Here is a 14378-nt window from a genome sequence, read left to right as displayed (position 1 = left end):
GTCCCCAGAGCTGGGGCAAGAGGGGCTTGGGGCTCTCAGCGTGGCAGGGGACCAGAGAGGCTCTGGGGACATTCCAGGTGCCCCCAGCCCCCTGCTCTCTCCCAGCCACACCTGCTGAGCCCCCTTTCTCCCACCAGGCCATGTCTCCCACGCTTGCCTTCATCCTGGCCCTGTTAGCCACCCACACTGGGCTGAAGGTGCAGGTTCAGGTTGATGAAGATGCAGTCAAGCGGATGCGGGAGCGCGAGGAATACCTGAATCAGGAGATGACTCAGTGTACTAGTTTGAAAACAAACCAGTGGGAGGCACCAAGTCAGAATAACTATTTAATGGGGAAATCAAAGAAAAGGAAAAAAAATAAAACACTAGTTCAAACTGACAGAGTCAAGGTACAACCAGACACCCTGTTTGTCAGGGTGGTGGTAGCAGTCTGGTAGAATGATGGCTGCAGTCCTCTGAAGTGGTGATCCTGTAGAAAAGGGGTCTGCGGTCTGCTCTTCCTCAGAAAGTCCAGTGGTGGCTGTGTAGCTCTTGTCCTCTGGAAATCCAGTGGAAGGGTTGTCTCTGGTGTTCAGAGTCTCAGATTATATCCACGATGGGATGCTTGGTTCCTCCCTCTGGGTGGAGCATCTCAAAATGGGATAATGAGTCATGAGGCCAGGCGTTGATTAGGCTCATTAGCAGAGGATGGTCCGGAGGGAGTTATCTGTGAGTCATGCGGCAGGGCATTGATGGGCCATTAACAGAAAGTTAGTCTGGGGGAAGGAGGCAAGGAAACACTGCCCCTCCTGATTTCAACAGCTCATGAGGATGGTAATAGAATACACTGCAAGCCAGGACACTTGGCTCCTGCAGGAGATTGAGGGGAGCAGGGGCACCATGGAAACCCTGCTCCCTTCAGCACTGCAGCAGCAGTGGCTGTTTTGGGTCACTGTAGCAGCCCTGGTTGTGGTTCTGCCTGCTGTGGGCTGCTGGCTGGTGGGAAGAGGAAAGTGTGGCTCTGCCGGCTGCACCGTGTGGGCCAGAGAGCTGCCGTGTCTTTTTGCTAAATACCACCTATGATATTAGACAAATGGGATGAAATTTTAGTCCTTGCCTAAAGTAGCCCTTTTTTTTCTTTAAACCAGATAATTAGTGGTAACTTTTGAAAACAGGCCGAATAATTTTTTTTACGCTAGACTCTGTCACTGTCTTTCACCTCTTGGTACTGGTTTGGATGTAGTATTTATTTTGGAAAATCACTTTTGAGGTGATAATAACAAAAGCGGTAATGATAACAAAAGCGGTAAAATTACTTGATTTTTTTTGGAGTTTATTTTGGGGGATTTTTAAAATTATTTTTATTTACTTTGTTTGTTTTTTAAATTTTTTGTTCTGTGCTGCTGTTGCATTTATTCAGCCTGGTAATAACTATTTGGATGACTTGCTTGAGCTTCTTGGCCTGTTAGTGCTAAAGGAGATTTCTTGGAAGCTTTCAGTGATCATTCAGATGCAAACAGTGGTAGTTAAATACCTGTGGAAGAATTTGTCTGTATCTCTCACTGTTTTCAAGTCAAGCTATCAGCAGCCTCCAGCAGGCTCAGCAGGCTTGTTTCTTTTCCTGAAATATCACTACATTTAGGCTAATTTTGGTTGGGTCAAAGGGTATAGTTATGGTGGAATGACAACGCCCAGAAAAACAGAGAAGGCCCTGTTGATGTCTTACACTTGAACAGAGATTCAGTGACAACTGAGCTTCTAATTCAGAATAATTAAGCACATCATTAGTCAGAAACAATATACACTTAAATAATAGACTCTCTCATGTGTCCAAGTGATGTGCCAGTTTCTAAAAACAACTCAGTCTTCCTCAGGCTTCTATAAAATCTCTTTGTATTCAATTTAGTTCTATTTGGGACTAAGTGTACTGTCTGCTCTGAGAAGATAAAGCAAATAAACCCAAACAAATAATCTATTAGACATTAATATTTCCACATAAATGATCCACTATCAGTCTGGTCATGCAGGTTAAAGAAGGAAAGTATATTAAATACGAATGGTCTCTGCTGCAAGGAAAAGCCAGGAAGAGGTACCAATTCATCATCTTGCTATCAGTAGTTAGTTGAATGGAACTACTTAAGCAAATTTTTTTCATCAGCTCAGTGCTGGCAGCAGTCAGAAGGGGTTTCAGGGTTGCAATGGAGTGTTAATTAATCCTGAGTGTCTCGCTGAATGCCAACAGGAACAGTCATTTTGACAGATGAAGCTGCACAGGAGTGCACAAAGGAACAGTTTGAAAAGGAGGGGGTGTGCATTACTTCCTTTAATTCTGGAGGAGCTTTTGGGGAAGAAAAAGCTGTGTCCTTCTGATGCTTTTCTCAGCCTGCAGAGTCTGGTTCCCTCTGGACCGATGCTCTGCAGTTAGATGTGCTCTAAGGAGGTGGCCTGGGCCAAATGCAACCTCCCCCTCTGTGCTCATTTAGCACAGCCTGGTTTTATGGTAGCGGGGAAGGGCCACAGAAGTGGCTTCTGTGAGAAGCTGCTGGAAGCTTCCACCATGTCCGACAGAGCTAATCTCTGATGGCTCTGAACATGGACATGCTGCTGGCCCAAATAGAGAGGTGAGTAACACCTCTGTGATGACATATTTAACAAGAAAATCAAACCAGTGCACGGGCAGTTTTCTCCAGGGGTGGCGAGGCACCGCTGCTGGGCCCATCCCTTGCACTGTGCCGTGGCTGCTGCCATTTTGGCGCTGCCCACAGCAAGCTTTGCCCGCCTGGATGCCCCTTGCCAGCCGTGCCACGGGCAGAAGGGCCAGAGCAGCGGCAACACCTTCTCCTTCCCAGCACCCTGCACAAAGAGAGGCGTTAAACAGCGGCAGCACCACGGCGGCCGGCACCACCCACGCGGCGGCAGCGGGGCCACACGGCCAACAGCGAAAACACGGCGAGCGGCTCCCCAGCATGGAACCTCGGTGAGATCAACCTCTCAGCGCTGCGAGATCCTGCAGGAGTCTTTGAACTGGTGGAACTTGTTGGCAATGGTTCCTATGGGCAGCAGCTTTTCTTCCAGTCAGAGAACAGGAGGAAGTAAGGACATGTGAGGGAAAACAACATGGCATCAAGATCAGTGAAAAATGAAGGCAAGGAGGTGCTCCAGGCGCCGGAGCTGAGATGTCTCTCTGCAGGCTGTGATGAGGACCATGGTGAAGCAGTGTTAAAAACAGGCTCAAGATTGAGCTTTAAAACAAATTTATTAACAAAAAACCCATTTAAAAGACATCCAGAGACCACTTGCGGCTATTTGCCTCACACAAGACCAAATTCAGCCATTAACCCAGCACCACTATCTCACAGTCACCACTAAGCCATGTATTCAAGCGCCATAGCTGCACATTTTTTTAACACTTTCCAGAACTACTGACTTTACTATTTCCGTGAACAGTCTGTTCCAATGCTTTACAACCCTTTGAAAAAAAGAAGTTTCCTAATATCCAACCTAAATCTGTTAAAAACGGGCTCAAGATTGAGCTTCAAAACAAATTTATTAACAAAAAACCCATTTAAAAGACAACCAGAGACCACTTGAGGCTATTTGCCTCACACAAGACAAAGGGCACAGCGCTGAGAGCCTGACCTCTGACAGCTCAGATCAGAGGCTCCCCTCCCAGCCTCGGGTGACACATTTTATACCCCCAGCCCCTGCCTCCCGGCCGCCCCTTTCCCCACCCAACCGGAGCGTCGAGATTGGCTCGCTGATGTCTGGTGTCCTTTCACTGGCTCGTTGTCATCTGGCTGTTGTCTGGGGTCTTCTGAATGGTTCAGGGAACATGCAGTAATAGTCCTTCATTTCCTCCCTTATGCAGATACAGTCTGAAGCCCTCCCTTTTGTGATTACCTCACAGAGGTTCTGGAACATTCCCCTGTTCTCCATTTTGTACCCCAGTCCCTGTAATGGTTTTATTAACAACAAACACAATGAACACTTTAACTAATACTTTCAACCTTGATAAGCTATAACAACCAAACCTGATCAATGCACAACTGCTCAACTGCAGAAACACTCAACGAGCTAATGAACAACTTTCTTTACCCACTAATTACCAACTTTATTTCAACAATTAACCCACAACTTTGTGGAAGCCAACTTTTCCTAACTCTAATCATAACAAGCAGGCTATCCCCTGTCAGCCCATGGGTCTACGGGGGATGCAGAAATCCACCCACAGTCTGTGAGAGAAGAGCTCACGAAGCAGCAGGTGGATGCCAGAAAAAGCTGTGATCCAGTGGGAGACCTGAATAGAGAGAGAGGGCCCCTGCCTCCAGAGATTTAGAGAGAGGGCCCTTGCTTCCAAACTAGAGCAGCCTGTCCTTAGAGGACTGTACCCCGTGGATGAGCGACCCACATCACAGCAGATTTGGAAAGACTGCCTGTGGGAAGGACTCTTGTTGCAGCAGGTTTGGCAGGACTGCTGCTCGTGAGATTAGAGCCATGCTGGAGAAGTTCACAGAGATCTGTCTCCCGTGGGAGGGACCCCATGGCATAGCAGAGGAAACACTCCTCTCTGTGAGCGAACAGGAAAAGATCTTGAGTGATGAACTGACCAAAACCCCCATGCCCTGTCTCCCTGCACTCAGTGGGAAAGAGGGAGGGGGTGGGAGATAAAAAAGGTGTTTTAAAGGCTTATTTTGCTTCCTCTTCTGACTCTGTTAACAACACATTCACTTTATACCTTTAAATTTGAACTTGCTTTGCCTTCAGTGTTTTCTCCCAGTCTTCATCTCAGCTTATGAACCCTTCGTTAATATTTTTTTTCCCTCTCCTCTGCTCAGCTGGGAGTAAAAGAGTGAGCGAATGGCTTTCATGGGTGCCTGGCATTTGGCCAGTGTCAAATCATGACACCCTCCTCCAATGATGCAATGAGGGGAAAGGCTTGTTTTTCACTTGGATTGGGTTTAAGAATTAACACTGAATAGTTCCATATCAACAAGTCCTTCTAGACATACCCCACTCTGCCTGGCCGCCCAAATGTGACTGTTTTAAGGAGGAAAGGGTGTTGGTAGCTGCTAAGGCAGATATCCTAGGAGAGAAATCTTTGCTCCTCAAAACCTGTGGGGATTCACAAAGAATTTAATCCCTTGAATTTCTGTCCTTTTGTTCTGGTACCAAGTTGTGTCTCCAGTGGCTGTAGACTTTGATTCAACTTGGTATGGAGACTTAAAAACAAGGAATAATTTGTTCTCTGGACTCATTCCTGGACTTGGACTCAAGGGCCTTTGTTCTCAAGCATATGATGCCTCCTTCATGGCCTGTTACTGGAAAATACTGACTGTTTTCATGTTTGTGTACTCTCTCCTGTGGGATGATGGAGGGCAATGCAGTGCCAAGAGTCACAGAGGACTTTGTCAGGAACCTGGTGTCAGATTTGTGGGAGATTGCCCTGAGCAATCAGTTATTTGCCCCAAAATATTTCTTTGTGTCTATCCAAAATACTCTTGTCTCTCACAAAGTAATGAATGTGTGCATTAATTTCTCTCTTTTGACCTTCCCTCAAGTAGATTTAGTGGCCCATGGTTTCTATTGCCTGTTCTGTACCAGGTCAAATCCAAAATAAAGTATCTGTTACCAAATGCCCTGCTAATGTGCCAGCCACTGCTCTACCTTGATAAATGCCATTGGATTGAAGAAATTGAAATGTAATGCAAAGATGGTTAGAAGTTTATGGGGGGTTTTTTGGTACTTCCTACATTGTTTTGTTTGTTTGTTTGTCTCTTTGTTTGTTCATTCATTTGTGGCTGGCAAGTCTGTTACATGAGACAACCTGGGCTGTGGTTTGGCTAAACAAAATGCACAGCACAAATCCTTTTCTGAAACATTCTTATCAACTTGTTTTCTGAGTTCCCTATGCTTTTTTTCTGCTAACGATTAACCTGTTTCTGTCTAAAATAAGTTCTACGTGAGCATGTAAATTTCTCTTCAGAATTATTCAGACAATGTTCCCAAAATTCAGGGGCTGAGGTATGATCCAAAATTTGTTAACTTGAGAGGAAAACTCACTTTGACTAAAGCAGATTCTAAATAAAACCTACAGAGAGTTCCTGAGCAAATCAAAACCAAGTAAGCATGAAATGTATTTGATCCAGGGTACTGTAAATGGAAATATTTTGTGATTATTGCTGGTAGACATGGGAAAAGAAAAAGGTATTGCAATAGTGCATATAACTATACTTAATACAGCCAGAGCAGCCTCAGCTACCTAAATTGTTTCACACCGGTTTCCACAACTACAGGCTGGATCTTTCATAATTCTTGGGTGTTTTATGAAATTGGATTACACAGTTAGACAGCTGATATACCTCAGGCTATTAAACTGCGGAGAGGAACTCGTGTGCCAGACCATTCATCCTGTTTACTGTGCCTGTATAGCAAACATCACAGAAATGCGGACAGAAATTTATATTTCAGATTCCCAACATAGCAACATTGTACCTGGGGCTGCAGAACATTACTCTGCAGTAATTGCTGCTTCACAGAGGGGGAACTCGAGTTTTTCTCCACTTTTTATGTATTTCCAAGGTATGCTTATTACAATACCCTGGGTTTTATAACAAACAGCTCCTATCAAAACACATTTTTCACTGATCTCCACAGCTGTTTGTTTTTTGACGTGGATGGTTTTCAGGGAATCAGATCCTTATAAACAAACAGCTTTGTGACTAGTATATGGAACATTGGAAGAGGAGTAAAGTTTGTCAGAAATGTTGGTTATTTTTCGAAGGCAACAGTGTTCTTGGATGTCAGTCTATCAAACTGCGTGGTCCAGGATATATTTAAAACTTATAAAACTATGGCTTAGTGTCTATGACTAGAGAAAATTATGACTGACACAACCTTTATCTTGTCAACTGTATTACAAAAGGTGGCGAGGTAGCACTGCCAGCCTTGATGCTTTTGAATGTTTGCACGTTGTTACTTGCAGTGGTATATACTGTAGAAAAACAAAAAGAGGAAAACAGCCCTAAATGCCATTGTAGGGACCAAAACTATGTGGTTTTGCTGTTTTTAACTAAACAGTAATTCTCCCTCTGGAATGCACATGGATGGACATTGAAGCCAAGAGAAATCGAGGGCTGACTTTTTCCACTTGGTGAAAGTCTCTAAATAACCCAGAAGTTCTGGTGCTGTGCTGAAAGAAAGGAATTGGCATTTTTACCAGGTGGGATTTTCTCTCCTTTGTGGTAACCTCTCAGTGCACATTGATGGAAGAATTTGGGATTACCTCCTTGAGCATGTCTGAGAGGTGGAGTTGCGGTGAGGATATCTGGGAATGGCAGGAGCAAGATTTGGCACTTGGTGTGCTGCTCCCAGTCTCAAAGGCTTTGTAAGAGGGGAACTGGTGGCAAATCTGGGTGAGAAAATATTGCAAGTCACTCAGGAGCTACAAAATCCTGCAGGGTGGGTGACAGTCACAGGGTGGCAGCCACCGGGGAGGTGCTGTGAATGTGACATGGGCATAAAGCTCTCTGGGAGGCTTTCACTGGTCTGTGCTGGAGCAGCATCACTGAAACCCAGTGCTGATGGGAGCAGAGGCACTCCAGCAGCAGGTGGGTGTTCCCACAGCACCTATCATCCCCTCAGGGGCTTTGACAGGCTGGAGATGGAGATGGGCAGAAACCCAGCGTGGGCAGTGCTGTAGCATGCCCTGGGCAGCACGGGCCCCGGCTGTGGGCAGCCAGGCTGGGAAGGCAGATGTGCTGGAGAGGCTCTGGACCAGGGTGCGTGCGAGGGGGTGGCTGTGGCCTTGCAGCAAGGGTGGCCAAGTGCCTGTCAGCTGGGCTGTGGGACCAGGAATACAGCCAGAGGCACGCACTTCTGGAGTACCTGCCTCCTGGAGGGGTCCCTGCCTGCTCCCGGCACATCTCCAACAGGTCTGACAGTCCAAGGTCTGGCTTGGGGCTCCCCCAGTGCAGGGAGTGTTGGGTGCCTCGAGCCTGGACCATGCCCAGTGCCCTGAGGAGGGGACAGTGTCTGGTGGGGAGTCAGAGATGGGCACATGGGGAAGGCAGTGGCTGTTACTTGGGTGAGGAGAAGGATGAGGGACTTTTTCCCAACACGTCCTACAGACAGAGCGTGGCAGGAGGGACATGGCAGCCGGGAACAGGAGCCACATCTGCTCCCCACAGTCGGGAAGGTTGCTTGGAAAGGCTGTGGGACCCCCATCTTGGGCAACTGCCTGCTCCTGTTGGCCTGGCTGTGACATGGCAGCTTCAGCAGCCACCTCCAAAGGTCCCTTCTGACATAAAGAACTTCAGAACTCAGTGGCTGTCGCTGTTTGGTACAGGACAGAAGTTTTTATGGGTCATCACTTCACTGTCCACCCAAACAGGGCCCTCCACGGAGAAGAGGGACTGTCATCCTTAGGCACAGGAACAGAAGGTTCATGGGGTCAAGGAGCAATGCATGCCAGCTGCTGAAGGAAAGGTGTGAGGCAGAGTTACATACTGGAGACAAAGCCACTATGAAATTCCAGGGAATTCATGAAAATATATGGGATTTTGCTAAAAAGAAAGTTATACCTGAGCCCAGAGAAGAGCCTGAATGGGGAAGGGCAGTGGCAGCAGAGGAGCACTCGTAGCTTTACATTGTGTTATTTGTTCCTGCTTTATGCTTCCAAAAACAAACAGTTCAATACACTTTCATTAGGTCAGCTGGACACCCAAGAAAACATATCACAGCCTTGCTTACAGGGAAAAGCCCTGGCATTCGCCCTTCAGGAGAATGAAGGCTTGAACTTCATCATCTATGCAATAAACTTGGAACACTTAAAGATGATTTTTTAAATGATAATTTGAATTATAGAAATGAGAATTACTAGCAATAGTGCCTGATAATAACAATTTGTGGTATTTCAGTCAGTTCATTAACTTTTCTTTTGTCAAATAATTGGTGGGAAACACTGGCATTAAACTAATTATGGTATTTTTTCTCTATTTTTAACTGTGTTTCAGTAATTATGAACAGTATTTCAAAGGGCTTTGAGATAACTATTTGTTGGGATTTTTAGGAGTTCTCCTGTTTTCTTTTTCTCTTAAAGAATTTCTCCCATACATGTTGCCAGGGGGACAAATTACTGGATGCTTAAGAAAAACAAAAGACCTGGCCAGAGGGGGAGGGGTGCAACTGGCTGCTCTCTTTCACCTGGGGGTTGGGTACAGTACCCCGGGCTGGCTGCTGTTCTCAGGGTTCTAGGGGAGAGAGGCTGCCATCGTTGTGGAGGGAATTCACCAGCACTGCAGGCTTCTGCTTTTTCAGCTGCCTTCCTTCTACCATGAGTGGAGCCTGCTCAGTTGCACCGGGACCCTAACACCCCACCTCACTAAAAGAGGGATCTTTTCACCATCTGCTCGGGTGCCTCAGGGAGATACCCCGGGATCCCAAGCCCGCCTTCCCTGCCCCGCTGGGAGCTGGGCTGCGGCCGCCCTGCCCCCGACGTTGCTTGGAGCCTTCGCTGCTCTGTAGCCCCGCACGCCCTGCCTGCCCGGACCTCCAGGGGGTTCTCACCGCAGCTCCGGAGCTCGATCCATCTCGTCTGCCACCCGGGATTTGTGCTCGTCCCTGCTGTTCCAGCCTGCTGTTCCCAAGGGTCCGGCCGGACACCGGGATCGGCTGCCCAGGGGTTTGTGAAGCCTTTGTCCCATCCCTTCCCGGGACCCCAGGGCGCCATTGCCGCGTGCTCCCCGAGCTCGCTCCGGAGCGCCCCCTGCAGCCGCGGGGGAACCATCGCACCCGCCCCGCTCACCGGGAGCCGCCAGCGCCCCTGCCGGCTGCGAGCGGAACTGCACCCGAGGGGAAAGGGCCCGGCAGCCGAGAGGGCTGGCACTGGGTTTGTGCTTCTGTCTGCTGTTACTGCCGCAGTTATTGCTGTTTGTTTGACTGGTTATACACACACAGATATACAATAGTAAAGAACTGTTATTCCTGTTCCTCGTATCTTTGCCTGAAAGCCCCTTGATTTCAAAATTACCATAATTCGAAGGGAAGGGGGTTGCATTTTTCATTTCAATGGAGGCTCCTGGCTTCCTTGGCAGACACCTGTTTTTCGAACCAACACACTATTTCAAAAGGAATGATAGTTGCCCTTGTTCCTTGTCATCAGAAATGGCACAGGCACCCCACCTTATGCCAGGGACAGTCCCAAAATATTTCATAATCCTGTTGGAATTGATGAACTCAGTGGAGTGTGGCTCTGGGAAGATTCAGAATCCTTTTGTCAGATCAGAATTAAATTTTTGCCTCCTATGTATTATGTGGCTTATGATGGATCAGGGGAGGCAGGGATGTGTACTGCATCCAACCTGGGATGTTCTCCTGTGAGGGTTTTGGTCTGTGTTGAACTATGAAGGTGGCAGCACTCTGCAGGCTCTTTGGAAACAGCATCGGCCTGCACAAAAGCCCAAAGAGCATCTGAGCAGAATAATGACTTTTTTTTTCTCTACAGCACAGATGTGCTGCTTCCTGACAGCCACTTCTCCAAGTGTTTTAGTGGTACAGGGCTGAGGCAGAGCTGGAAAAGAGGTCAGGGAACAGATGACACTGTGGGGGCTGCTACTGACCACCAGCCTCTGGCCTCTGTCCCCATTTCTCCTGTGGGACTTTAACCTCTCTGGCATTGGCTGGGAGGGAAATGAAGCAGGGCAGGAGCCATCAGGGGATTTTTGAAGTGTGCCAGGGATGGAGTGGGTTCAGTTCCTGAACCAAGCAGGGACAGGCAGAGCTGGACCTCACTGGTGAGCAGCAAGGAGGGGCTGCTGGGGAGGTGACAGCCACTGGCTACAGTGACCATGGTCAGCGTCCAAGGAGAGTGAGGATTTGGGAGCAGCAGAGGACATGCCCCAGACTTTAGGAGAAGAAGGAAACTTTGACATGTGCTGAGCAAAACTAAAGTAAGGGGGCAGGGGAAGGTGTACGACACAGGGTGCATTGGTGCAGGGCCTCAGCATAAGAGCAGATGTTTTCCATGGGACAGAAATTCCAGCACGTTGGTAGCCTCAGTGTTAAGAGCCAAATCTTCAGATGAAAAGCCAACTATTAAACAAAAAGCACAATCCCACCATCAGTTCAGAGATCTGCACTCTTTTGTTTCGCAGCACATACATCTTAAATCACGCCTCTAAAATGTGGGGAACACAGGAAGTAAAGTTCACGTGCTTTAAGTCTTCATTCTTTCTTGTGGGCTGAGCTCCCTGAATAACTCACTTCTTCCCTGACACAGGGCCAGCAAGTGACTCCCATGGTACACTACATACCCGTGTCAGGAGGTGCTTGATGTGCAGCAGAAGTGGAGACAAAGCTGGACAAAGTCACTGCCACTGGAATAAGGAGGGGACCAATGTACAGACAGCCCCACATGTGTTCAAGGTGCTTGTTTTAAAAGGGAGAGGCACTATAGAAAGTATTGAAAGGAAAAATCTCAGGCACAAGCAGAAGTAAAAGCCCCAAACAAAACCTCGCAACAAAATGTTTCAGTTCAATCTGACCAATGAAAATGCTTCTCTAGTGAAATTAGCAATTTTGCTTTATTTTTTAATGGCACTGTATTTCTTACCAATGTTTTTTGGGTAATAGCTCCCAGTGGTCTTTCTTAGGTACTAATTTCCTAGAAACTATTAATAAGACACTGGCAAGTCCCTTAGGTCGTGCTGAAAAATCTCATTGGAAATAATGGCAAAATCATTTTAGTTTTATATGTATATATACACTGGGAAGAAACAGATGCACCTCTAGGGACCATTGTCAATTCAATTACTTTGGAATTTCTCAAAACAATGATTGAATTGCTCTTATCTGCAGTCATTTGTCTGCACCTTTGTGAGTTCCTGAACTAAATGCTGATGATCCACTGCAGTACATTAATATTTGTTTTAAAATGTGGCGTTAGATCCAAGCCTTCACTGATGACAGTAAAAGCTTTGGTTTGGAATTGGGGTATTAACCAATATGTCCATGAGTTGGTGGATGTAGAAGTTGAAGGGGTTTTGTTCTAATTTCTAATTTTTTAAGACTGCAAAGTGCCCAAGCCTACAGACAGTTCATGCTGTGTAAATGCCACTTGGCTTTCCTGCTGCAGCCACAGCTCATTTCTCTGCCCAGAAAACCAAGTCTTTCTTTAAATACAGTTCTCATTTTCTGTGTCTCTTGCCAAGCAGCTCCTCAGGGCAGCACTCCCCGGAAGGGTCCAGCTTCACTCCCTCTCTCCATTCCTGAGCAAAGCCCTCCTGCCATCCACAGGCATGGGGCCAGGGGAGCTGCAGGGTGGGGCAGGACCACCTGGCCTGGGGAATCCTGAGCATGGGCCATCCAGGAAGGGGGGACACAACTCCCTGGGATTGCCCTCCCCTGGTTAAAGAGGTTTCTCCACAACTGAGATGTCCCTTCACTCTTGGAGGACCTTCCTTGGTTACTGGGACCTGAAGCACCCAAAGGAAAGAAAAAGAACTAAGTAACAATATTACTAAAAGCCCATACATGAGCTCTGTTAGTGACTGACAGGTGGGTAAGCATCTCATTTCTTGTCTTTATTTTCTGATTAGTAGAACGGTCAGTAGGCAAAACAAACCTCATTGCACATCTTTTTTAAGATTTGGCTGCAAGTTTGCCCCAAACCCAGGGCATTCCCCTGCCTTCAGTGCAGGTGTATACACTGTGGCTAGATGGAGGTCCAGAACACTGCAGTTTTGTTTACCTGCTTCCATGGCAATGCTTTTTTCTTTAAAACCCCCAAGCTACAGAAAAAATTCAGAAAGAACCCTTTATACCTTCTTGCAGAACAAATGCCATCAGTGTGCCACCAACAGCTCTCATGAGCTGAGAGGTATTTAGAATTATTTGATAACCAAATTGCTGATGGTACATCTAGCCCAACCATTTATTAAAATCATTGCACTGTTTTCCCTCCACCAGCAGAAAAACAGAATAAAAGGTGCAGTAGAAGTGTTTTGCAATTATGGTGCATAATGCTGGCTTTAAATAACCAAAATAATGTGGTTTTCCCATCAATATCCTGACACTGAGTCTGTGCTGGTTGCAGCTGCCTGCCTAGTGAAATTAGGTGGACCTAGTTGCTCATTTGCATACCCTAATGTTCCGATAAACCGCTTGGCTTTTGCTGCCAAACGGCTCTTACAGCCAGGCAAGGGGGTTCATTTGGGTATTTTTTACCTCTGCCTGGGTCTGCAGGCACATGAGCAATTGGTGTTGAAACCTCTAAACCTCCTAATGACTAAAACATTTTAAAAAGCTTGGTTTGGAACAAAGGAGAGCCAATTAAAGCACTGTGTTTTGCCACAGAGTTAGAAAACGACACAGATGCCTCTGTCCTACTCGCTACAGAAACACTGAAATAGTACCACAGGTCACCGTGAGGCAGAAAGCTTCTCTCTGAGGTTCTGGAGATCTGGGGCAGGAGCAGAAACACACTGCCTACAGCTAAGGTTTAAGGGCAGGTAGTTAAAGGGGTATTAAAGCCCCTTCCTGGGGCAGCCAGTAAAGGCTGTGGCATTTTCAGTAACCTGAAAAACATTTCTTTTGATGGGACTGTCCCTCAGACACGCACCTCAGAAGGAGGACCAGCGTCCCCGAGGATGTGTAAACCTTAAAATTCAAACTTCAACCTCAGCCCTAACCCATTCCTCTCTGCCCTGGTGCCTTTGTTTTCATGCACACAGAGATACCAGACACTGATTTGAAACCTTCGTGGTTTGATCCTTCTCCAAGAGCAGCCCCAGGCAGAGTTACATAGATTTTATTTAACCTGCCTTAACTGCTGTTGAGGGAGATGTAATTTGACTGTCCCTGGAAAACCAGAGGCAGCTGAGAATCTCAAAAATTTGCAACCTGAGAGATAAAGTGAATTGGCAAAACCAGTTTCTAATGGGTTTTCCTAAATTAACTTTTCTCCCTGTCAAAATATGCACGCAAGGATCGTTACGTAAATGAATGCAATTGGATGAGCACAGCAATGCCAGCCTAATTTAAAAATTAAAATTGTCTGAAATGGAAAGTTAAATTGGATGCAATTAGTGCAGCCTAAACAAAGGAACTTACTTAGAGCTACACTGATTTAACCTTACCAGGTCTCCTAGTGATGAGCCTGATGGTCCCTGCTAAGCCTGCTGAGCATTCCCTGGACCTCTGCGTGGCCCTGTCCTTCTTCAGGGATGATTTTTTTTGCAGTTCCTTACTTCTTGTTGTGTGGGAAAGCAGGACCTGTAACATCAGCCTATTTACAGAATAAAAAAGAAACCATGACAGGCAGCCTGGTGCTTTCAGTGGCAAACTTTTAGTTTGGAATTGCTGGCTAGACTTCAATGAAAAGAAAAAAGAGGGCTTGGGGTAAG

The sequence above is a fragment of the Aphelocoma coerulescens genome (genome assembly GCF_041296385.1).
Source record: "Aphelocoma coerulescens isolate FSJ_1873_10779 chromosome Z unlocalized genomic scaffold, UR_Acoe_1.0 ChrZ_unloc_scaf_3, whole genome shotgun sequence".
Lineage (NCBI taxonomy): Eukaryota > Metazoa > Chordata > Aves > Passeriformes > Corvidae > Aphelocoma > Aphelocoma coerulescens.
This window is presented reverse-complemented; position numbering follows the sequence as displayed.